The 23,630-nt window shown below is 47.1% G+C and overlaps 1 non-coding gene and 1 pseudogene across 1 annotated transcript; one reads left to right on the top strand and one right to left on the bottom strand.

Annotated features, from left to right (window-relative positions):
• The first annotated feature begins 12,853 nt into the window (after positions 1 to 12,853).
• LOC106782501 (large ribosomal subunit protein uL11-like) lies at positions 12,854 to 16,408 on the top strand (annotated as a pseudogene).
• An 818-nt stretch (positions 16,409 to 17,226) lies between these two features.
• On the bottom strand, positions 17,227 to 17,329 carry LOC111770251 (U6 spliceosomal RNA). Its single transcript, XR_002803412.1, has one exon. It is a non-coding gene; the product is annotated as a U6 spliceosomal RNA (small nuclear RNA).
• Between the last annotated feature and the right edge of the window lie 6,301 nt (positions 17,330 to 23,630).

Genomic DNA, 23,630 nt, shown 5'->3' on the forward strand with positions numbered 1-23,630 from the left:
CAAGCGAGGGAGCCTCCTCTGAGTGCCTGCAGCACTTGGCACTGACATCTGTTCCACACTCATCCCCCTGTCTCTCTTGGAGTTGTCTTTCGACAGCCTGATGGCCCCACCAGCCTGCGGGTTCCTGGACAGCAGGAACCGTCTGCTGCCTCTCTGGGGCCCCTGGCCTGACATGGCTCTTGGCAGGTGCTCATTATATATTTGTGGAGTTACTGAATAGGGCAATGAAAAAAAGACAAGTGTTGTACAGAGAAGGGCACAGAGATCCGGGATGACATCCTGTTTAGAAGTGCAGTTCCCCAGGACAGGGCATTGGCGCAGCTGTCTTCTGGTGTGTGGGGAAAAGAGGGGATGTGTGCAGGCGGCGTGGGCAGGGCCAGAACCACAGCTCACTCCAAGACGCTGGGAATTGACTTGACCCTGTGTGTGTGTGTGTGTGTGTGTGTGTGTCTTAGGGAGGGGTTTGCAAGAGCTTTTGGCTTTTCAGAGAGAGGTGGACAGACGGGAGACCTCACCGTCTGTACCGTCCCAAAGTGCCTTAGGAGGTGTATTAAAACTCTTTTTTGGTTGTGAGTGAAAGAAACTCAACGCAAGTGAGTTTAGAGAAAACAGGATTTTTATAGGCTCATAAGGTGCATTTGGGGACAGCAAGAACCAAGGATTTCAGCAACGCCAGACTCTTTCCATCTGTAATGTCTGCTTCTCTCCACAGGCTGGAAGCATGACTGCCAGTAGCCTGGGTCTCAAATCTGAGAGGCACCAAAGGCTGCCTTTCTCGTGTCCCAATTTCAGATCCCAGGAAAGGACTCTGATTGGCTTTGCTCGTGTCAGGAGCCTGCCTCTGGTCTAAGACTAAAGGCAGTGGCTAAGGAAGCAGGGTCTCGTAAGAAGGAAAAAGTTTCCACCAAAACCTCATAGCTGGAGTGGAAAAGGAGTGTTTCCCAGAGGCAGAGCCAGCAATAATAATCCTGCATGAGCCCTTTGCATAAATTAACTATTCCACACCACAGCCCTAATAGGTGTTACTATTGTAATCATTACCACCCTTGGGAATTACTACCTCAGGCAACCAAGGCACAGAGAAGGAAAGTAACTCTGATAGGTCACACAATTAGTAAATGGCAGAGATGGAGCTAGGATTTAAATCCATTCAGTCTAGCTCCAGACCCTCTATCTTCCTATTATGTTGTATTGCCTATTCACTACAGAAGGATAGGAAACAAAGTTTTGGGGTTGTGAGGAAGGAACCTAGGCAGTTTCTCCTGGGAAGATCCAAGGGCTGAGCTGAGGAGCCTGTGGGAAGGGATGGGTCCAATGTGATGGGAACCTGGAATAAGAAATGCCACCACCCATCTTAATCTCACTGGAGATTTCCCAAAAGGAATGTTTTGTTTTGACCTCTTCTTTCTTCCATCTTTATCTACTTAAAGTAGAATTTGATGAAGCCAAGAAAAGCAAATGAAAGAACAATGAGGTCCCGTTTTCACCTATTAAAAATTCAAGCAGCAGTGTAATAGCCGTGCTGGCAATGGTGGGGCGATAGTTTCTTCTAAAGGGCTGGTGACAGGATAAAGTGGTCCAACTAGTGAAAAAGCACAAGAGCTACAAAAGGGGGCCAAGAGCTGTAAAAGCTTTCTTTAACCTTGACCTGGTAATTTCACCCTTTAGACACAGCTCATCGAGTCACAAAATGAAAGCCAGCTAGTGCCATGTGCAAGACAGACATCTAAAATAGCATTTCTCAGAGAGATTGAAAGCAAAAGAGTAGGAAAAAATAGACAAGAAAAACAAATTCAATACATGCAAATACAAGCAACAAGAAAACAAAGGTTATTGTATTAATGTCAGACACGCTTGGATTCACAGAAAATCAGAAAACAAAACACAGGAGAAACTGTTACAATGATAATGGCTGAGAGCCACAGTGAAGATCTGTCATAAATATTTACGCACAGAATAATACAGCATCAGAATTCATAAAGCAAAACAATAGGAAATACATGGAGAAATGGACAGAAATACAGTAACAGTAGAAAAATTTAATTCACCTCTCTTAGCCCATGACTGATCAATAAACCAGACAATAAGTCAGGATGTAGAGGACTTGGTTTGTTAAATTTGTAAGGTAGATGGAATTAAAAGATATGAAACCTCATACCTTGAGAACCTAGAACCTACTCTTTGAAACTGTCCATGGATCATTAACAAATGACTACATGTAAGGTCACAAAAAAGAGACAAACAAAAAAAGTCTCAATGCATTTCAAAAAGTAAAATGAGCACAGATAACATTCTCTAATCACAATGCACTAAAACGAGGAGGTAATAGCAAAACCAGAAACTGAAAAGCAATAGAAAGGTTGAAAATTAAACAAACAAACAAAAACAAAAAAACTACACCAGAATGGAAAATTATGCAGCCTTAAAAAGGAAGGAAATTCTGACACATGCTGCAAATGAATGAACCTTGAAGACATGCTAACTGAAATAAGCCAGTCAGAAAAGGTCAACTGGTACATGATTCCACTTACATAGGGTATCTAGAATAGTCAAATTAATAGAAACAGAAAGTGGAATCATCGTTTCTTGGCACTGGGAGGAATGGGGAATGGGGAGTTCTTGTTTTTAATGGGTCTAGAGTTTCAGTTTTGCAAGATGAAAATGTGCATCTTGTATATCGCACAACAATGTGAATATACTAAACACTGCTGGACTCTACACTTGAAAATGGTTGAGAGGATAAATTATGTGTTATGTTGGGGCCAGCCCTGTGGCCGAGTGGTTAAGTTCGCACACTCTGCTTTGGCGGCCCAGGGTTTCACCAGTTCAGGTCCTGGGCTTGGACATGGCACTATTCATCAGGCCATGCTGAAGCGGCATCCCACATGCCACAACTAGAAGGACCCAAAACTAAAAGTATACAACTATCTACTGGGGGGATTTGGGGAGCAAAAGAAAAAAAAAAGATTGGCAAGTTGTTGGCTCAGGTGCCAATCTTTAGAAAAAAAAATTATGTGCTATGTGTGTTTTAAGAAATTCTCTCTTAATTAATTCTCAAAGTGTAAAATATCTTTTGAAAAAAATATGATAATACACAAGGAACTAGTACGAAAGATGAGTCAAAGGAATGAGCATTCTTGGGGTTGTTGGCTGTGTCTCTCCCAGTCTTCAGGTGAGGATACAGAGGGACACATTCTGAACAGTCCCAGACTCCAAGACTGACACATCGACTGTGCATGAAAAATGTTGGTTTTCTTCCTGCGATTATTTCACAAGCCTGTGTGCCAGACCCTGTGTTAGGCCCTGAGAGACCAAAAAGGAATTTGTTTCTCTCCCTGGAGACGGGAGCCACAGCCTGGGGAAGGCAGGCCTTGAGGAGATAGATCATCAAAGTGGGAACTGAGCTCGGCTGGTCTCTGTCTAGGGGCTACAGGAAGGGGAGGAGGACTGAGAAGCTATCCTCCCAGGGACAGGACACAGGAGCTGGCCTTGAAAGGAAAACTAAGAGTCCACCAGCAGAGAAGGGCTGTGAAGGGCAGGGCAGGCAGAGCAAACTGTAAGAGCCGAGGCTCAGAGAACAAAAGTGAAAATTCTGTTCCTCTGTACCAGATATGCCAAGCAGAAGGAGGGAGTACAGATGGCCAAAGATCAGGCCCCTCTCCTGTCAGAGGTTAACCTCTTCCCTACCTGGGCTTCTGCTTGTGGCTTCCTCGCTGGGACTGCAGTAAAACATTTCAGCTCTCTGTAAGTCAGTTTCCTCATCTACGAAGTAGAACTGATAATGCCACTGGGCTTTCATGAGGATCAAATGAGATAAAGCGTGTTAAGAGTTCGGAGCTGCACACGTGTTCTGCACACAGGAGATGCCGGTTTGCGGCTGGTGCACATATTTGATGGACGAGGGAGCATTCTCCAACTCGGCTGCATCCCTGTTCTCTTTGAAGGTCTATTGGTTCCTGATTCTTCCCTTCCTAACGTTTCTTCCGAGACTCTATCTACACGCTTACACACTAGGTTATCAGCCCCCCGAGGAAAGAGACAAAGCTGAGTCTCCTGGCGTCTCCAGGACCTGACCTTGGTCAGAGAAGAAGAGACTCCTTAGCTATTTTATTAGGCAGCCTAATCAAAGTCACAGCTGCTTTATGGTGCCAACCACTGTGCCACGAACACCTGAGCCTCAACACATGTCACAGATGAACATGTCTCCGGGGGTGACGGCAACTCCATATCCTTTGGGATTTTTTCCCCCTGTGCCTGGCAGATCGCATCCTTCATGCCTGGTAACTTAGTTTACTTGTTAACTAATTTATTCATCCGTGACAGAACACGTCAACAAACAATTGCACAAACTGCACTAGAGATCCGTGCAAAATGCCTTGGGGCCGCAGAGGAGCAGCACCTAAGCTTTCCCAGGCGTGTCCGGGCAGGCTTCACAGGGGAGCAGCATGAGCCGGACTTGGAGTGACCTGTGGGGAAAGGACCTAGGGGTTAAGGAAAGAAAGAAAGTACAGGTAAGGAGAGGAGCTTGGGGCCCCTGGAGTTTCTTGCAAGGCTGAACAACTGTTTCCCATGAGGCCATGCCCAGTGACAAGGACACAGCAATGGTTAACCTCCTCTGGAGGGTTATCTGCAAGTCTGCCTCCCACTGGCATCAGCCCAGCTTTGCATCATTGGCTGGAGCTTCCCCACCTCCACCCCCAGGAGACCTGAGCAAGTCCCCGAGTGAGCGGTAATGGAGCAGAGATTGGGATCTGACTGAGTGAGAGTCCTCGCTTTTCTATTCTTAACTCCTGGGCTTTTATGGAGCTCTGGGGGTTGAGCCGCCTTTTTAAAAGCCCACACATGGAAAGCATGGTGGGCACAACTGACTCACCATTAGGAAAAAAATTGGGTTAGAGCTCCAAGACATGGCTGGCATCAGAATACAATCCAGATGGCTGAAAGATTTGGATGTAAAATGTGAAATCACAAAAATAGTAAAAGAAGAAAATAGATGAATATTGATAATTTTGGAAGTGAGGGGAGTACGGAAGGCCATTCTAAGTTTAACACCAAAGGCAGATAATAACGAAAAGACTGACACTTAAAAAAAAAATTATGTGAAGATGACTGGCACAACAGTAAAGATGTTCAGAGAGAACTTCAATTTCAGAGTTAATGCATATAAAAAGAAGAGGGCCCTGGCCGATGGCTTGGGTGGTTAACTGGGAAACTGCATTTGGAGTATCTGATGAAGATATCCCCTAACTTCTCTCCATGTTTGTACCAATCAGCTGCAGGAGGATTTGCCTCAGACCAAACCAGCGAGGGTGGCTCTTGGGCTGGAGGCAGGGCCTTGCCCAAGACGACAACTAATGCCCAGGAGGGGAAGAGAACTGCCGTACCCTCTTCTGCCTTGCATTCACCCCCATCTACACCCAACCAGCACATTCCACTCCACCCACAAAGTTACTACTTGTAGGCTCAGTAAACAGAACAGACAAGAACAAGAATGCACAATTAAAAGATGAACAAACGTCTAGAATTATGACACATTTGAGTAAAGTCACGACTATGCAACAGGGCCATAAAAATCCACCATCGGAAAAACTAACATCCAAGAAACAGAATTAATAAGTACTAAAGCACAAGACTTCAGATTAAGTGTAATTACCATCTTCACAAGAAATATGAAAGGATATTTCACCTATTGAAAAGAATCTACTGGAGATGTTGGAAATTGAAGAACTTGGTTTTCCAAATAAAAATTCAATGGGCTGAATCACAAAATAGATATGGCTGAAGAGTGAATAACAGAGTTGAAAGATCAAGCAGAGAAATTCTTCTGAAATGTGATTCAACAGAACAGGGTAGGGGTACAAAGAAAAGTTAGGAAATGTGGAGGGTGGATCCAGAAGTTCCATCATCTTATTTAATAGGAATTCCAGAATAAGAGAGCAGAGGGAATGGAGGGGGGAAAAGAAAGAAACAATGGTGTATTTCCTAGAAGTGAAGACAAGCATAGCTTTCACATTGAGATGGCCCACTGAGCACCAAGAATAAACCAATAATAATGAATAATAAGACCCATGCCTAGAATAATTATGATGAAATTTCAGAATACCAAGCATAGATACTGAGTAGTTTTGTTCCATCTCCTTACATTTGTAAGTGCATCTTTCTAGGAAGAGGATCCAGAAAAAGTATCCAGTTCTCAAAAGAGCAACCAAAAAGAAAGTCTAAGAACCCCTGCCCTCTATGACGGTGACTTCTCCAAAGGGGGGGAAGGGAAGGGGGGGCGGGGCGGGGGGGGAGTCTGGTGGGACGGGCTCAACCCCTAGTCTCTCCTGAAGGTTGTTCCACATCTGGTCCATTCACTCCTTTTTCTTGCACACTTGGAGAAGGAAAATTTGCCCAAGCTCAAATCAGACTGTCCTTAACTCCACACATTATTATGCTTTCTTCTCTCTGGGAGAAACACTTGCAAAGCTTTCACCTCTGGAATGCGTCTGCTTCAAGAAAGTCTCTAATGGGGCCAGCCTGGTGGTGCAGCAGTTAAACTCACTCCCTCTGCTTCGGCAGCCCAGGGTTCGCTGGTTCAAATCCCGGGTGCAGATCTATGTACCACTTATCAAGCCATGCTGTGGCAGGCGTCCCACATATAAAATAGAGGAAGATGGGCACAGATGTTAGCTCAGGGCCAGTCTTCGTCAAAAAAAAAAAAAAAGTCTCTAAGACTCAAGGATGCTAGTAGCATTTGCTACTCTGAAGATCTAGCTGGGGAAACAGGGAGGGAGGGTCACGAGAGCCCACTGCAGCCTGGCAGCACTGGGACATGGAAATGTGGACCTGCTCGGGGTGTAAGCTGGGCTGAGAGGCTGGAGGCCCAAGCTGGAGACCCAACTGCGCTACCACTAACTGTGTGATCCGGGCAGATCACCTTCACTTTCTGAGCCTCGGTCTCCTGGTCAGTGAAATGGGAACAGCCTTTGTTCTGCCTCTCAGGGTGGTTCTGAGGCTAAGATGGTAAAACAGGGACGACACTCTCTGAGACAGCACGTTTTAAACCAAGGGTCAGTTATGCACGTGCCTTCAAGGGCCACTTAGGTGACTCAAACCTGTGAAGTGGCCAGTGAAGACAGCAGGGAATGGTGGAGACCCTGACCTAACAGACATGCCTAGGAGCCAAATTCGGCCCTAGGTCCCCAGCTTCTGACCCCTGCTCTAAACAGAAAGAAGGATAATTAGAACAAAACAGCTCTCAAAATTGATGTAAATTAAAATTCGGTTTTTCACCCTGTTATGGGTTGAATTGTGTCTCGCCCCCCAAAAAATAAGTTGAAGTGCTAAGGACAACTACCTCATTTGTGACCTTATTTGGAAATAGGGTCACTGCAGTTATAATTAGTTAAGATGAGGTCACACTGGAAGTAGGGTTGGCCCCTAATCTGATTTGACTGGTGTCCTTGTAAGAAGGCAGTCACGTGAAGACAGACAGACAGAGAAGGCCGTGTGAAGACAGAGGCAGAGACTGGAGTGACACATCTACAAGCCAAGGAATGCGGCGATTGCCAGCTCTCATGGGAACTAAGACAGGGCCAGGGGACAGACTCTCCCGCAGAGTCCTCAGAAGGAACCAGCACTGTTGACACCTTGGTTTCAGACCGCTAGCCTCCAGGACTGTGAAAGAATAAATTTTTAAGCCACCTGGTTTGTGATACATTGTTGCAGCAACCCTGCGGAGGAGCGCACTCCCCTCAATGGAACTTTATTTCACAGGGGATGTGAATTTTGGATCTTCAGCATGAGTCAGTGGTGGGACCCCCGGCTTAAGTCCTGGCAGGACCAGAGCTACGATGAGACGCGTTAGGAACTGAGGACCCAAAATTTCAGGAGGCGGTCACTCTCAGCTTCCTGCAAGTGCCGATCCTGAGTGCGAGTGCCTCCTCAGGAGCAGGGCGCCTGTGGCCGTGCTGGCGTGTGTGGCAGTGGCCTGCTTCATGCTTTCTCAAGAGCCTTTGAGTGGTGCTTTGGAGCCTACTATAAAATGTAGTTTCCAGCCACTTTAACCCAAAGCAGAACAAACATGTATTTCTCACTATCTCCGAACGTTTCCTCTTCAGTTGAAGGCTGAAGGGTAACAGAATACGCCCCCAGAAAATACTACTGCAGGAGTTCAGGACACGCAACCCTGAAACACCCCACTTTGTGTATTGAGCATTTTGAGCTGATGGCACTTGAGAAACTCCCCTTATTTGCCTAAAGGCAGATCCTCCTAAAGGGACTCGCTCGTCCCACATCCCCTCCCCAGAGGTACCATCACGCAGGGAAGACTGACTCTTATCAGAGGAGAGGACACCACACCCAGAAGACAAACTCCATCACAAAACATCACACCTCCCCTCCATTCTTCTAAGGGCCCATTCGTCTTTCCTAAAAATCACTTCCTTCTGCTAAGAGGCCTACATTCCCCTCCCCTCTCCATATCAAGATGGTATTTAGTCCTGAATTCTGAGCCACCGCAGGGAGTTACTCATTTTCCCCTGGGTGTCTCCCATGCATACATGTGGCAGACATGTTCATAAACTTCTGTTTTTTTTCTCTAGTTAATCTGTCTTTTATTACAGAGACCTCAGTAAGAACTCAGGGTAGAGGGGAAATTACTGTTCCTCCGACAGAAGACTTACAAACTTGAGTTTTCTCTCTGCCACCTACCTCATTCACTGCCATCTATCAGTCAATCAATCAATCAGTTAGTTCTCTATCCTAGGTGCTGGAGATTAAGAGCTGAATAAGATGCCAAAGGTGGTGGGGGAGAGAGATTCATTTTTTAAAAAAAGAAAAAAAAAATCAATTATCATAAAGTGTGATAAGTACTAAAAGAGAGACAAGTTCAGGGGCCTATGAGAGCTCAACAGACCAGGGAGATGGGGTAAGAAGATGGTACCTACACTGCCTCTTTAAGAATAAATAATTGTTAGTCAGATAAGAAAGGAGGAAGGAGGAAGAGGTGACAGACAGGATGAAAGAGGAAAAGGAGTCAAGAATGACATCCAGTAGCCTGCATGATGTACAAATGTGGTGCCAGTCACTAAGACAGGTAAGACCAGAGAAGGAACAGTTATAAAGGATGATGGATCGATTCTGTCTCGGACATGCTGAATCTCAGGTGCCTATAGACAGATATACAGGGAAAGATGACCAACACAGCATTTCCAAAGCTTCTTCTAAAAACCCAAGTTCCAGGAGCTTCAATATTCAAGAAAAAAAGGAGGAGGGGAGGTCTGTTGAAGGTGGTACTAGCCCAGATTCCCTAGGAAACAGAGCCTGAGGCAAGGACTATATGCTGATGCTTTTTATGGAAGTGCAAACCCAAAGTCTCAAGAAGGATGTAAAACGGAAGTGAGGTGGGAGGGACGGGAAGCGATGCAAGATGCAGGGAGGAGCAGCTGGTTGGCCACAAAACTGCACAGCTGGCCACTGCCGCAGCAGTTAAGGGAAAGCAAAAGGCCAGGGGTTCAGAATTCAGGCAGCACTGAGAGAATTTGAGAAAACGTATAGACTGTGTCCAAGACAAGCGTCAAATAAGTTGAAGAAATACTGGGCATTCCATGTCTTCTCTTGTAAGATTTGCAGTGCGTCTTCACATATTAACAGTGCTAAAAGTACCTCAGCAAGGAAATACCTTTCATTTTGTTTAACCCAGCATTTGCCAAACTTGTTTGACCACAGAAGCTTTCTTTCCTGCCCTGCTTATCTGTAGAGCTCCGCTGTGGTCAGGTGTGGGTACTGGAATCAGAGCTCAGGAGAGAGTGCAGATGGGAGACAGGGAATGGAGAAACATTTAGGTAGTGATCGAAGCCTGGAGAACGGAGGAGCTCACCCAGGAAGAGTTTGTAGAAAGAGCCTAAGCCTGAGTCCTGGGATACACCAATATTAAGGGACAAGCACAGGAAGAAGATCCCTTAAGAGGTACAAGGAAGAAACAGCCATGGAATTAGGAGAATCAGAAACCATCGTCAGGTAGTCGAAGCGGAAAGGAATTTACGACCAGGTATAGGTGAGCAGAGGCCATCCTAGGACTGAGCTCCTGGAAATTCCATCTTAACTATCAGACCTTACCGAGGAGCTTGTTGGAAATGCACATCTGAGATCTCACTCCAGATCTACTGAACCAGAAGCTACCCTTTAGCTGGATCCCCAGGCCATTCACACAAACATTAAGGTTTGAGAAGCTCTGGTGAAAAACATTGCTGCAAGGGCTGGACTACACTTAGAATGGAGCTTCCAAAGATAACCGTGAGCCCTCAGAATCACCACACCTCTGCCATCATGACTGGGAAAGAAACCACCACCGCTACTGCTGTGGGAAGCTGCTGAACAGGAAGCCGGTGACTGTGAAACCATTGTGCCATGATCCTCATGAGCAAAACTGATGCCTCACCTGCCGCCTCTTCCCACTTAAGTTCAAGTTTCACGTAAGTTCCTTTAATTGGCAATTCCTAAATCACATTTGAAATGCCAGCTGCAAGAGAGTCTAGGAAGTGTGGCTTCCCAGCTTTAATATAGTGGAAGGAAGTGGACAGGGATGCTGTGTGGACCAGCCCATGGTATCCATCATTGATGGTGTCATGGAAGCTGTCCGCCAATATCCATCCTCCCCTTCGTTTATGGCGATAGAAGTTTTAGCTGGGGACACAACTGCTCAGGATAAAGCACTTCCCAGCCTCTCTGCAGATAGCTATGACCATGTGACTAAGTTTGGGCCAATAATATAAAAGTGGGAAGGTCACAAAGCAGCTCCCAGGAATCTTTGGGAGACAGCAGGAGAATGTTCTTTACACTTTTCTTTGCCCTTCCCTCCAACAGGCTGCGTGGAGCATGAGATGCCGCCATTTTGGACCACGAAGTTGAAGGCTACTCTCTGGGGTTGGCAGACAGAACCAGAAAGAGCCTGAGTTCCTGAGGACTTCGCAGGTCAGAGCCGCCATTCCTGCTCTGATGACTTACCTCTGTACCCATGAAAGACAAATCAGCCGCTGCTATCTCGGACCACTCCCAGAAGAACCTAATCCTGGCCAGTACAGGTTTCAAGGGCACCGGTTCTTAGCATTTGGGCACATCAATGATCCCTTTGAGACTCCAATGAATGCCCTTGGACCAGCCTCCCTAGGAAAATGCACATTTGCATAGCACTTTGTGTAACAGTTTCAGGGACTGCATTTTGTTTCTTCCTGAAGACTATCTAGGGACTCATGGATCCCTGGTTAAGAACCCCTAGAACTGAGATTTTTGAGAAGAAAGGATTATAATCAGCAGGCAGATGGCTCAGAGAAAAAGTAAAAACTGGGAATTGACCCCTGGATTTGGTGTCAGGCTGTTGACACCATTGGTAGGAGCAGTTTCAGTGGGGTGGGGTGGGGCAGAAGCTAGACTGTAGAGTTCTGGGAGAATGGGAATCCAGAAAGTGGAGGCAGCAAGTATTGTCAACCATTTGGAGCAGGATGGTCCCAAAGATAGTGGTGGCTGGGAGACAGTAGAGTCCATAGGCTCCAGCGAGGGTTTTCTTGGATTTCCTCTGCTTCTAGGGCCCGATCAGCCAGAGTGAGGGTGACCTGGGATACCAACACCATTCCATGTGGCAGCCCCCTGGTGGCTTTGGCCATCAGTGCCCTGGGAATGCCGATGCCGTCTCAGAAACGAGCCAGGAGTGGGAGCCTGGGTTGGGAAACATCCCTGAAGGGATGAAGGCTGGAGGATGATCTTGGCTCACCCTGCAGATGTTCCACACCAGGTACCTCTGGGCATCCTTCAGTGAGAGGGCTGCCCCCACTGCCCCTTCCCTCCCCAGCTGGCCCAGATCTGAAAGCAACGTGTCCAATAACCTGGGTGCATCCGGGAGCTGACGTCAAAGCAGACCACAGCCTGTGCTCTGGAGAGGAGAGGGAGCCACACCACGGGTCCTGGTTTCTCTTCTAACCAGGAAGCTCTTTGCCCCTTTTCTGCAGTCAGGTGTCGGACTGGCATTCCTGATGTGCCTCCCTGATTCTCTCCACCCGCTCCTCCTCAGCCCTGCTCTGCCATCCCAGCCTGACCCCTTTCTGGTCACCCTGAGCTCTTCCTTTTCACCATCCCCTGAGCACATTAGTCACTTATGTCCTCTCTTTCTTTAACATCATCCTTTCAAATGATAAAACCACCTTCCCGATGAAAGATTTATTGTCCAAGGAACCCTCCCCTGGTCCCCACAGTGGTGAAATTAGACAAAGGCTAGTCACAGGTGGGAAACCGGAGAAGGAAATGGCTCCGATTTATGCCAGAGCCCTGGGAGTCGGGGAAGCACCGGTGGGGGGAGGCCATCCAGAGGCTCTGCCTGAGTGGGGACACAAAATGCCCATTTACTTCCTATTTGGGGAGGAAACCAGGGGCCTCACTGGGACCCGGCACTTGCCAGTTTGCCAATTGCTGGCCCAAACTGTCAGGTTTTAGGGGTCCCTGGAAGGCCTCAGGCATCCAGGGAGAGGGTGCAGGTCCCAGGTCAGAGCCGGAGCAGGAACGCCTCCCACCTCCCAGGAGGCCAGCAGCCCAGGCTGCTCTGGAACACACAACCTGCAGACAGGAGACTGAGTTTACAAAGTGGAAACTGTCCGATAGAACTTGTAAACATCCCATCAGCACCCCTCCCACTTCCCAGTCCTGGGGCCCCAGTGTCTGAAAACAAAGCTCGCAGCCACAGAAAGCCTTTTGGACAGATGAGAGCGGAGCCAAACAGATTCAACACAGGTGGGCCTGGTTCCCCGGGCAGCCTAGTCCTCCTCTCCTGACCAGCATTTCCGGGGTGAGGAGGAATAATTCGGCAAAACGACGAAGCTTCCCCCTGGAATTTCAGCAGGGAGCCTCGAAAGAACTACAGCTCTGGCCTCTGAAACGCCTAGGTCCTAATCCTAACCCTGCCGCTGACCTGCTGTGTGACTTTGGGTACGTCCCTTAACTTCTCTGAGCTTCCACTTATTTTCTCAACTGTAGAATAAAGATGATAATTCTTCTTATATAAAGTTTTAAGAATCAAATAAATAGTGTATACACAGGCCCTGGCTTTTATTAATTAAGTTACTAACCTGCTTGAGGGTAGAGCTGCTAAATAACTTCGTTTCCCATTTTCAGAAATTCTCTCCTCTCTGCTTTCAGCTTCCCTTTCTCCTCTCTCATCATTTCTTTCCCCAGCACCTGGAAAGATCTCCTAGGTCGCTGCTATTCAAGGGTCCAGGGCAAGCAGCATCACCTAGGAGCTTGTGAGAAATGCAGACTCTCAGGCCTCACCCGGGACCCTCTGAGACTGAACCTGTATTTTCATAAGATCCCCAAGTTTTTCTCTGTGCATGCTAAAGTTTGGAAACCCTTGCACTAGGTCACTTCTTGCTTCTTTTATTTTTAATATCAAATATCACTGGGTTTCAATAGTTCACACCACTTAACAGGAGTTTCCCTCTGGCAAATTGCATAGCACATACGAAAAGCTCCTTAATTGTGACACTTGAATAACAATAAATCATAATATTAATAAAAATAAGAAGAACACAGTCTAATACGTGTTTAACGCGTTGGTATTTACAACACCCTTATACATACTCTCATCTGACTCTAGAATACGGGATCGTTATCAGTGGGTGAGTGACCAAATGATTGAATGAAGACTCGGAGCTGTTTGGTGGAGAGGACTGTATTAGGAGAGGGCTTTTAGAGTCATGCCAATGAGGAATCGTGTTCAGCCGCTAGTAAGAGAGCCAAAACAGCAGTGGACTAAACAAAATAAGGGCTTGTTTTCCTCTCACATGGTAAACTGTCTTCAGGCAGACCAGGCTGATATGGGGACTTTGCAAGATCCTAGAAGCTGGGCGCCTTCTGTCTTCTGCTCTGCCATCCTTAGCATGTGACTTCAATCCTTAAGATCACCTCATGGATGAAAAATTACTGCTGGAGCTCCACCTATCCAGTTCACGTCCCAGGGACGAACAAGGAGGAATAAGGGGAAAGAGCAGACGGTGCTTGTTAATCTCTTTAAATAGCTTTCTCAAAACTCCACCCAATCACTTCCACTGACTTCTCGCTAGCCATGCCCATCTTCAGGGAAGACAGGGAAACGTGGTTTAATTAGCCAGGCACACTGCTGCTCCTGACGTAGGAGTAAGGAAGTTGGGGGATATGGCTATTAGGATGAAAGCTGGCATTCTCTGCCCAAAGGGTCATGAAGGAAAGGAAAGAATGGATATACGAATCATGTTCAGTGCGCCAAGGCCTTCTTGGAAGAGGTTTGTGTTTCTCCCCATGCAATACCTCAACAAGCAATACAGGAGGGAGCGGGCCCTGGTGGGCTGCTTCTGGAAGAAGGGAAAGAGTCTTCTCACCAGTGCATTAGCTGAGGGCCCGGAGTGGGATGAGGTGAGACACCAGGACCCTCAGCTGGCCAGACTCACCTGAAGTGTTGCTTTCTCTCCAGAGGATGCTGGCTTCACGATGGCGTTATCATCGCGCACACTCTTCTCTTGCCTGGGATGCTCTCCCTCCTCCACGGCCTAATTCCTACCTCCTTCCACCACTTCCTGGCCAGTCCTTCAGTCTTCAGCTTGTCAGTTCTCATAACCTTGTTCTATGTTCTCATAAATCTGTTCTATCTTCGTATATATCAAACATTTGTTCCATGTCTGCCCTGCCCTGGCCTTTTACCCATCTAGTACAAAGTCCCTGAGGATAGATACCACGTCTATCCTGATCATCATTGAATTTCCAGCACCTTGCACATACCTGGAACATAGCAGTTGCTCCAAAAATATTTCTTGAATGAACAAATGCATCTGGTAAGAAAGTTCATACTATTCCTTAGCTCTTTGGGTTGTAAATAACAAAAAATCTACCTAAACTAGTTTAAGCAAGAAAGGGAAACTTAATTACAACACTACAGGGACATGTCTCAGAGACCAGGAACTAGATTATAGCCTGGCCTCAGGAATGGAGTGGAACCAGAAATTCAGATGCCACCGGGAGTCTCCTCATCTTTCTTTCTCTCTCATCCGACCAGCTTCTTCTGCTTTTGGCTTCTGCACAGTGAGGGAAACATGGCTGCCAAGAGCACCCAAGCGTTGTATGTTATTGGACCAATCAGCTGGAGAGGAGTTAAGACAGCTCTTTTTCTCTCATCTCTATCTCTTCAAAATTCCCAAGGAGAAAATTATTGTCCAAATATGGGTCAGGTGCCTGTCCCTGGACCAATCGAGTGACAGGAGCCAGGGTCGTATTGTAGAAACACGGCAGGTCCCGCCGCATCCTTGTGGTTTTGCTGTGGAAGGGTTGATTCCTGGAAAAGAGATTTGGGACAGACCAAACAAAGGACATCCATTGGGACAAGAGTCGGCTCCCAACACACACCAGAGCCACAGGAATCAACACACTCAAGTCAGGATAATTCAGGGAGAGTCAATTCACAAAATGACTAATTATAAAGGTATGGACAGGTGTGGGGAAGACAGCCAGGGTAGGGTAGCCCCCAGGGCTGGAAGCAGCACAGCTGTCCCTACCATAACACCCAAGGTGTGAGGGGAGGCGAGATCACCAGCCCAGGAAATGAGAGAGTGTTGCAGAGTGGGCAGAGTGTTGCAGACGGTGTCCCTTTCCTGGAGCTGCCATAGCAAATGACCATTACTTCTGTGGCTTAAAACAACAGAAATTTGCTTTTGGCTTTCAGCTCAGAGGCGGCCAAGGTGCAACTTTCTTCAGTCGTCCCCAATCCGGGTTCATCCGACAGCATCGCCCCGACCATGCCACCTAAATTCAACCCCAATGAGATCAAAGTCGTGTACCTGAGGTGCACCGTGGGGAAGTCGGTGCCATGTGTGCCCTGGCCCCCTAGATTGGCCCCCTGGGTCTGTCTCCAAAAAAGGCTGATGATGACATCGCCAAGGCAGTAGGTGATTGGAAGGTCTGAGGATTACAGTGAAACTGACCATCTAGAACCGACAGGCTCAGACTGAGGTGGTACCTTCTACCTCTGCCCTGATCATCAAAGCCCTCAAGGAGCCACCGAGAGACAGTAAGAAGCAGAAAAAAATGAAGTGCGGTGGAATTGTCATCTTTGATGAGATTGTCAACATTGCCCAACACATGCTGCACCAGTCATTGGCCAGAGAACTCTCTGAAACCTTTAAAGAGATCCTGGGGACTGCCCCGTCTGTGGGCTGCCACGTTGATGGTCACCACCCTCATGACATCATAGATGACATCAGCAGTGGTGCCGTGGAAATGCCCAGCTAGTTAAGAGCCTCAGAGGAAAATACTTCAATGAAGGATCACTTGACAACCAAAAAAAAAAACAGCAACAGAAATTTATTCTCACAATTCTGGAGCCATAAGTCCGAAATCAAGATGTTGGTAAGGCCACAGTCCCTCCAAAAGCCGTAGGGGAGAACACTTCCCTGCCTCATTCAGCGTCTGGTGGCTCCCAGTGCACCTTGGCTTGCGGCTGCGTCACTCCAATCTCTGCCTCCTTTACATGGCCATCTCCTCTTCTCTGTGTCGTCTCTTCCAGCTCTAATGAAGATGCTTGTCACTGGATTTAGGGCCCACCCAGATCATCTAGGATAATCTCATCTCAAGATGCTTAATTACATCTGCAAAGACCCTTTCTCCAAATCCGGTCAGATTCCAGGAATTCGGATGTGGACACACATTTTGGGGGGCCCTCACTCACCCCACTATAGCCACCGTGAAAGCAGCAATGATTTTAGGTTGAGGGATAAGAGCCAGGGAGATAGGCGGAAAAATAAATACCCCAAACTCCCTTTCCTCCCTCACTTCATCTCCTGCCGGGGGTCTCATTGGCCAAACCCAATAGGAAACCCGAGGGCATGAGTATGGTTGGTGGGTTCCAGGCTCCCAGGCCAAGAGCAGGGTGGAGAAGGTGGTGGAATGGATCTGGAGGGGCAACCACAACGCAGGGGTGCATAACATCAATCAAGGGAAGATTGGACTCTCATTTATTTGGAACTTGAGCCGAGGGTTCATGGCTGCAGAGACTCATAAGTGAATGGCAATAGTACTGGTGGTGTTTGTGCCAATAACGTAACACGTCTGTATACGTAGCTGTTGTGCCTTCACCAGGAAGCTGTCTTAGGTGCGAGCAGATGACTGCTCCATTCTATCTTCTGATGGGGATCTGTCCAAGCATTTCCACACTGAAATATAGACTTTTTTTCTTTAATATGAAAACACCTGATGAATTTGTGTGTTGTCCATGTGTGGGGGCTCTGCTAATCTTCTCTGTATCATTCCAATTTTAGTATACGTGCTGCCCAAGCAAGCGGGAAATATATGGTCTTGTATTTTAAAGTTCTTTTAATTTCTCCCTTTATATCGTGGCATTGTATGGTTTAATATTATGAAACTGTGATGTAGGTTGGTTATATTATTTATGAATGCTAAAGGTGGTGTTGAAAAATATTTATTATAAGAAAGGGGTATTGGGTTGCATAAAGTTGAGAACTCCAAGGCGTAGGTGACTCAATGTGCCAGTGCATGAAGTGCTTGGTAAATAGCACCTATTGTGGTTAAGGCTGTCATCACTCTCCCTCAATTCCAGGCACAAATGAGTTGAGGACCCTGGAGACCAGTCGTGCTGTGAGTCACCGGTGTGGTCGGGAAGAGAGGGCGCAGCCTGGAGCCAGGTCTCCTAGGGGAGGGGGTGCTGAGTGACGCAAGCCGGGTCCCCAGAAACCCGGGCCCTGACATCGCCGCCTCCCCCCACCCCGAGCAACAGGTCTCCAGCAGAATGGACTCTCTTCTGAGCCCTGGAAGCCCCCACGAGCCCCCGACTAGCCGCAGCCAGGCGGCTCCCTCTGAGCACACCAGCATCCTGGGCTTTCCCCCACAGCCGAGGAGGCTGGGCCAGGCCTGGCTCCAAAGCCACAAACCAGACCCGCCCGACCAGCTGACGTCAGCGGGTCCCAGGCGGGGGAGGGGGAGGTTGGCCTGGGAGCCGGGCTCTCTCACCCCCAGGGGAAGGGAGGAGATGTGAGAAGAACGAGGAGGGGAAAGAGGAAGGAGGAAGGCAGGCAGGCAGCGAGCTCTCAGAAGTCTGATCAGCCGGTGGGGACAGCTGTAGGGAGGGGGGATGGGATGCCCTGTCACCCCCATGCTTGCAACTAGGCATTCAAGACCCCTGCCTACATCCCCATCCTCATCTCAGACCATTCTCTGCATTCCCCCAGGACCCTCCCACAGAATTACTTGGATGTCCCCCCAAAGCCAGGCTTATCAGTGCCTATGTGCCTTTGGGAATACAGTTCTCCACTTGAATTGCCTTCCCTGGCTCATCTAGCTTCAGGTGTCCCTGAAAATATCCCTTCTCATGAAGTATTACCCAGTTCAGACGTACTTTCTCTTGTCTCTGTACCAAACTCTATAGGTGGTTTTTTTTTCGGTGAGGAAGACTGGCCCTGAGCTAACTCTTTTTGCCTGAGGAAGATGGTTGCTGAGCTAACATCTGTGCCAATCTTCCTCTATTTTATGTGGCATGCCACCATAGCAGGGCTTGACAAGGGGTCTGCGCCTGAGGTTCCAGACCTGCAAATCCTGGGCCAGGAAAGGGGAGCACGTGAACTTAAACCACCACACCGCCAGGCCAGCCCTGTAGGTGTTTAAGGCAGACTAGAATGGCCATTGATCAATTTAGGACAGAATTTTGAACTTTAGTGTATGTTAGAATCCCTCAGAAGGCTTGTTCAAACAAGAATTGCTGGGCTCCATTCCCAGAGTTTCTGATGCAAATTCTGGTCTGGGGTGGGGCCAAGAATTTTCACTTCCAGCAAGTTCCCAGGAATTGTTGATGCTGCTGGTCCAAAGATCACACTTTGAATACCACTGGTTTAGTGCAAGAAACAATCATTCCTGGGTATGATCAGAGCTTATTTATTAATTCATTCAGTGGCTGTCTCCTGCAGGCCTGCCACGTGCCAGAAATAGGCCAGGGGTTGAGCAATCAATGACAAGCAACGCAGACATAGGACAAAGCCCCATGGAGCCTCCAGTCAACTAGAGGAGACAGATATTAAGCAAATAAACATACTAGTCAGTATATAATAAGAAATTGTGATAAATGATCTAAAGGAAAAGAATATTATGAAAAAGAATAACAAGAACCTATTTTAGATTGGGTGGTCAGATGGGGCCTTTTGGGGAAAAGGGACACTTGTACAGGTGTATTTTAAACAAACTTCTATAGGGTACACTTATTGCACTGTATTATTGCCTTTTTGTTTTTTAAGTTTTCCAGATAACCACTAGTCTGTGTGCTCTTGAAAGCTAGAATCTTGTCTTATTAATATTTGTGCCTTCCGCATGCTGCACAGAGGAGGGCCTTGGTAGATAGTGTAAGAATGGATGGAAATACGGAGGGATCGTTGGAAGAATGAATGAATGAAATGTCAGATGAATGTATGCATAGATAGGTGGATGGATGGATGGATAGATGGATGATGGAAGGACAGGTGACTATCTCTGGCAGCAACATGGAGAACCAGGATTCTTGATGGTACCAGTGAGAGAAGAATGGAAATTGATAGAAACTTAGCTGACTCCTTTACTATATCTCCAAACCCTGTCCATCATTTAAGGTGACCACCAGCAGTCCCTCCTCCCCAAAGCTCCCTTGATTATCATCACTAGGCTCCGCTGCTCGCATGAATGAATTGCTGTCACCTCCTGCACTCCCACGCATGCCACGCTTATTTAGACACGCAATTGTCTTATGCTTGTCACCTACTAACCACCTGTGTGTAAGTTTCTCATGGTAAGCCATGCTCTCTGTGTCAGTCTAAAAAAAGGAAAGGAGTTGGGGGAGGAAGAAGAGAAAGTTTTTCCCCTACCACTGAGCTAAAGAAGGCACAGAGCTCAGAGGGTGGCGCAGAGATTCTAGCTCTGACAATTCATCACGTGACTTCAGAAAAGCACTTTAAATGACACATTTCCTCCAAAGATACGTCTCAGGCTTCTCAGAGGAGCACGGTTTATTTAGAGACTCAATTTGAGTCAGATAAGGAGAATAAAAACACCCAGAGTTGAGGTCCTCTGGGATGTTTAAAAATGGAGAGTGGAGGGGCCGGCCCCGTGGCTGAGTGGTTAAGTTTGCATGTTCTAATTTGGCAGCCCAGGATTTCATGGGTTCGGATCCTGGGCACAGACCTAGCACTGCTCATCAAGCCATGCTGAGGCGGCCTCCCACATAGCACAACTAGAAGGACCTGAAACTAGAATATACAACTACCTACAGGTGGCTTTGGGGAGAAGAAGGAAAAAAAAAGAAAAAGAAGATTGGCAATAGATGTTAGCTCAGGTGCCAATCTTAAAAAAAAAAAAAAATATGGAGAGTGGAAAGAAAACTATAAACTATATAGAAACCAGCACCTTCCCTTTGAAGATTCTCCACCGGGATGAAAGCTCGACTAGCTTTTCATGCTTGACTCCCACACCCTTGTTTCCAGTCTCATCAAAGCTCTTTACCACCCAGCCCAGTCCTCTTCTGCCCAAGGAACTTGAGTTCAGAAGAGAATCCCCAAAGGATCTGGAGGTGGGGGAAGAGCCCCTTTGTATCCAAAAGAGAGCAGAATGAAGAATCTGGGACACAAAATTCCCCAGAGATGGAAATAAAATGCTTCTCAATAGTGAAGAAGCTGAATAGAGAACTCTCAAAAGAGGGCAAGACGTCAACAAACGTGGGCATGGATATCTAACCCTAATAGTAACTAGAGAAACGTAAAAAAGCGAGATTTCAAATGTATGCACACACGTATAAACTATATATATATTAAACTATAATACTCTGTGTAAGTCAGGATGCCTCTAGTGGACTGAAATTGGCGCATTTCTGAAATCATGGGGCAGTGGGCCTCAAGCGTCTTTAAAATGTTCACGTTTTTCTCCCCCCTAAAAAGAGGACATCAGTTTATTCCCAGTTCTTATGATCTATCCTCAGGGAATCACTTAAAATACAAAGACAAACAAAACAGCAAAAAGAACCCTGATCACACAGACGTTCATCCGTGTATTACATGTAATAGCGAAAGACTGGACACAGCCCGGAAGTCCGGCAACGAGAGAATGATTGTTAGTTAGACATTTGTAGAATACTATTCATCCATGCCCAATTCCGTGTTCTGCAGGGTTCTTCCTTGGGGAATGTGCCAGCAGCGATGTTGTCTAGGGTGCAGGTCCTTCAGGAGAGCACCTGATTGAGTCCCTTGAGGCCAACCTGATGCTTAGCTTCTCAGTATCAGAAACTGGCTTTTCTTAGTGCACAGATAAGAGCAGACTCATGGTGATGGATTTCCTCTCAAGGCTAGGGTAGCCATCACAGCCAACGTAGTAGCTCACACTGCATGACATCCCTTTCCAGACAGCAGACTATGAGCATCCACTGCCCAAGATCTGTCCTCCAGCTGGTATTGGGGTAGAAGGGAAGGAAAATCAGCAGGCTGCTCAGTGCTGAAGTGTCTCTGATCTAGAGGAGAGACAACGTCTCTAGCAACTGAAATGCTTGTGTCTCTCCCTTGGAGAGCGGAGGCTACCTGGTGACCAGTTTGCTCTCTTGCACTTGCTTTTCCATGCTCACCACTTTCTTATTAACGCAGTTCCATTCTGAGCACAGGTGACTGACCAATCCAGGGGTGGCACGAGCTGGACCAATCATCGTTCCTTCTCTGGGCACATGGACTTGGGATGGTGCTAGTTGTCAATGGATTGCCTCTCAGCTCCAAATTCAACCTTCATTATCTGCTCCGTAAAATGTAGTGGGCCATCTAAAATGTTTCCCGTGCCGGCTGACAAAAGTTATGCTTTGTTAATAGAGAGCACTGGAGAGTCGTTGTAGGAGGGATTTTCCTTTCTGATTCTGGTGTGCTCTGCTCAGCAGGCCCCTGTAGCGTGTGGCACCTGGCTTCTACAGCTTGGACAACTCCTCCAGTATCCAGCTCCTGCAATGCAAGCGACTTCTTCAACATCAGGGTCCTGCTGATGCAAGCCAGGATAGATGGCTTCTTTAGCATCCATCTCCCCCAGTGCATGGTGGCCAGAATCATCCGAAGGCCAGCAGCCTCCCCTGGCACTCCCACTACAGGTGGTTTTATAGAGGGGTGACTCCAGTGAACACATCTTAAGCACCCTAGAGGGTGGATTTCTAGCGAGTTCTGACAGTGCAGCAACATAGGGACTTCTCTTCCATCCAGTGAACCACAGCCGTGCCCTCTCCAACAAGGTCTGGAGCTCAGCCATGGGGTGGCGGCCCGGGGCTCTATCTTGGATGGTCTAGCTCAGCCCTGAGCCTTGGAGCCGCTATTGTTGTGCTTTCTAGAGTTCTGTTTACTTCCTACTGGCTGATCCCTTGTTACTCCAATCCCTGTTATAGTTGTTAACAAAAATATCCAGTATAAGAATTAAGTTAGGAAAATTTTTTCCTCATACAGTTTGCAAACCGGGGAGATGTGGCCTTCGGCAGCAAACTGAAAGTAGGCTCAGGGGAGAACAAAGAAAAGGGGGATGCCTTTACAGAAAAAGTTTCCGTGCAGGTTCCCACTCAGATCTGCTTATGCAAATAAGAGATACAAGCCCACTGAGTCCTGATCAGTTGGTGCAGGTCACAGTTTTGTTGGTTAGGTCCAGGTGGCTGTTAGGGGCTTTGGCAGAGTGAAAGCTTAAGAGTGCATTCGGTGGTTTTCCCAAGAACAGAGTACGTGGCTACATCCTGCTCTCGTCATGGCTGCTTGGCTCCATTTGTTTTGAGGTCCCAGTTAGCCACACAGAGTCCATCTTGTTCTCAGGAGTATTTTTGATTTCATTTTATTTCCCATCGTTAATAATTCTTTACATTAAACTTTCACAATTCAAATTGCTGTGTGGTTCCTATCTCCTGATTGGGCCCTGACTGGTACAGGGACTAAGACATAAGGTTCAGTCCCTCTCTGGTGACTACACTGTGGTGAACTTGGGAGTACCAGGCGGCCATCTTTTCTGCTGAGTGGACTGGAAATATAGAAGAAGCTGGTCTACAGAGCAGAGAGGAGAACAAAATAGGGGCACAGGGAGAAGGAACAAGTGATGGAGGCTGCCAGTCTGTTCCTGAAGTCCACTGCACCTGGGAGACGCCCCAGCCTCCTAATAATTCTACTTTCCTCCTCTTTTATTTTTCTTTTTCAGTTTAAGCTAGCTCTAGTGTGTTTCTGTAACTTACAACCAAAAGAGACTTTAATACAATCTCTGGGAGAGGCTGTGCTGCCTCTCATTAGAATCTCTTAATATACATTAGTTTCATCAGAACATTTAGAGTTTGAAAGACGTCCTCTTTTGCTATTTATAAAGGTGAGAATGAGTCCAATATAAAAGTCCAATAGAGATATGTATGTATGTCAATTATACTTCAATAAAAATATTAATAATAGTAATAGATATGTAATGGGACGAGTACAGCATTTTGAAAATTACTAATGTGCTTGTTTCTTTTGTCTTTTCCTCTTCAGCACAAATCGTGGGCTGGTTATCCTCCATTTGCCACTGCAGATCCGCCTTCCTCCATTCTCCACCCTGCTCCACGCACCGGGAGGCTGACCTCTGCA

Source organism: Equus caballus, chromosome 23 (assembly GCF_041296265.1).
Source record: "Equus caballus isolate H_3958 breed thoroughbred chromosome 23, TB-T2T, whole genome shotgun sequence".
In the NCBI taxonomy this organism is placed as follows: domain Eukaryota; kingdom Metazoa; phylum Chordata; class Mammalia; order Perissodactyla; family Equidae; genus Equus; species Equus caballus.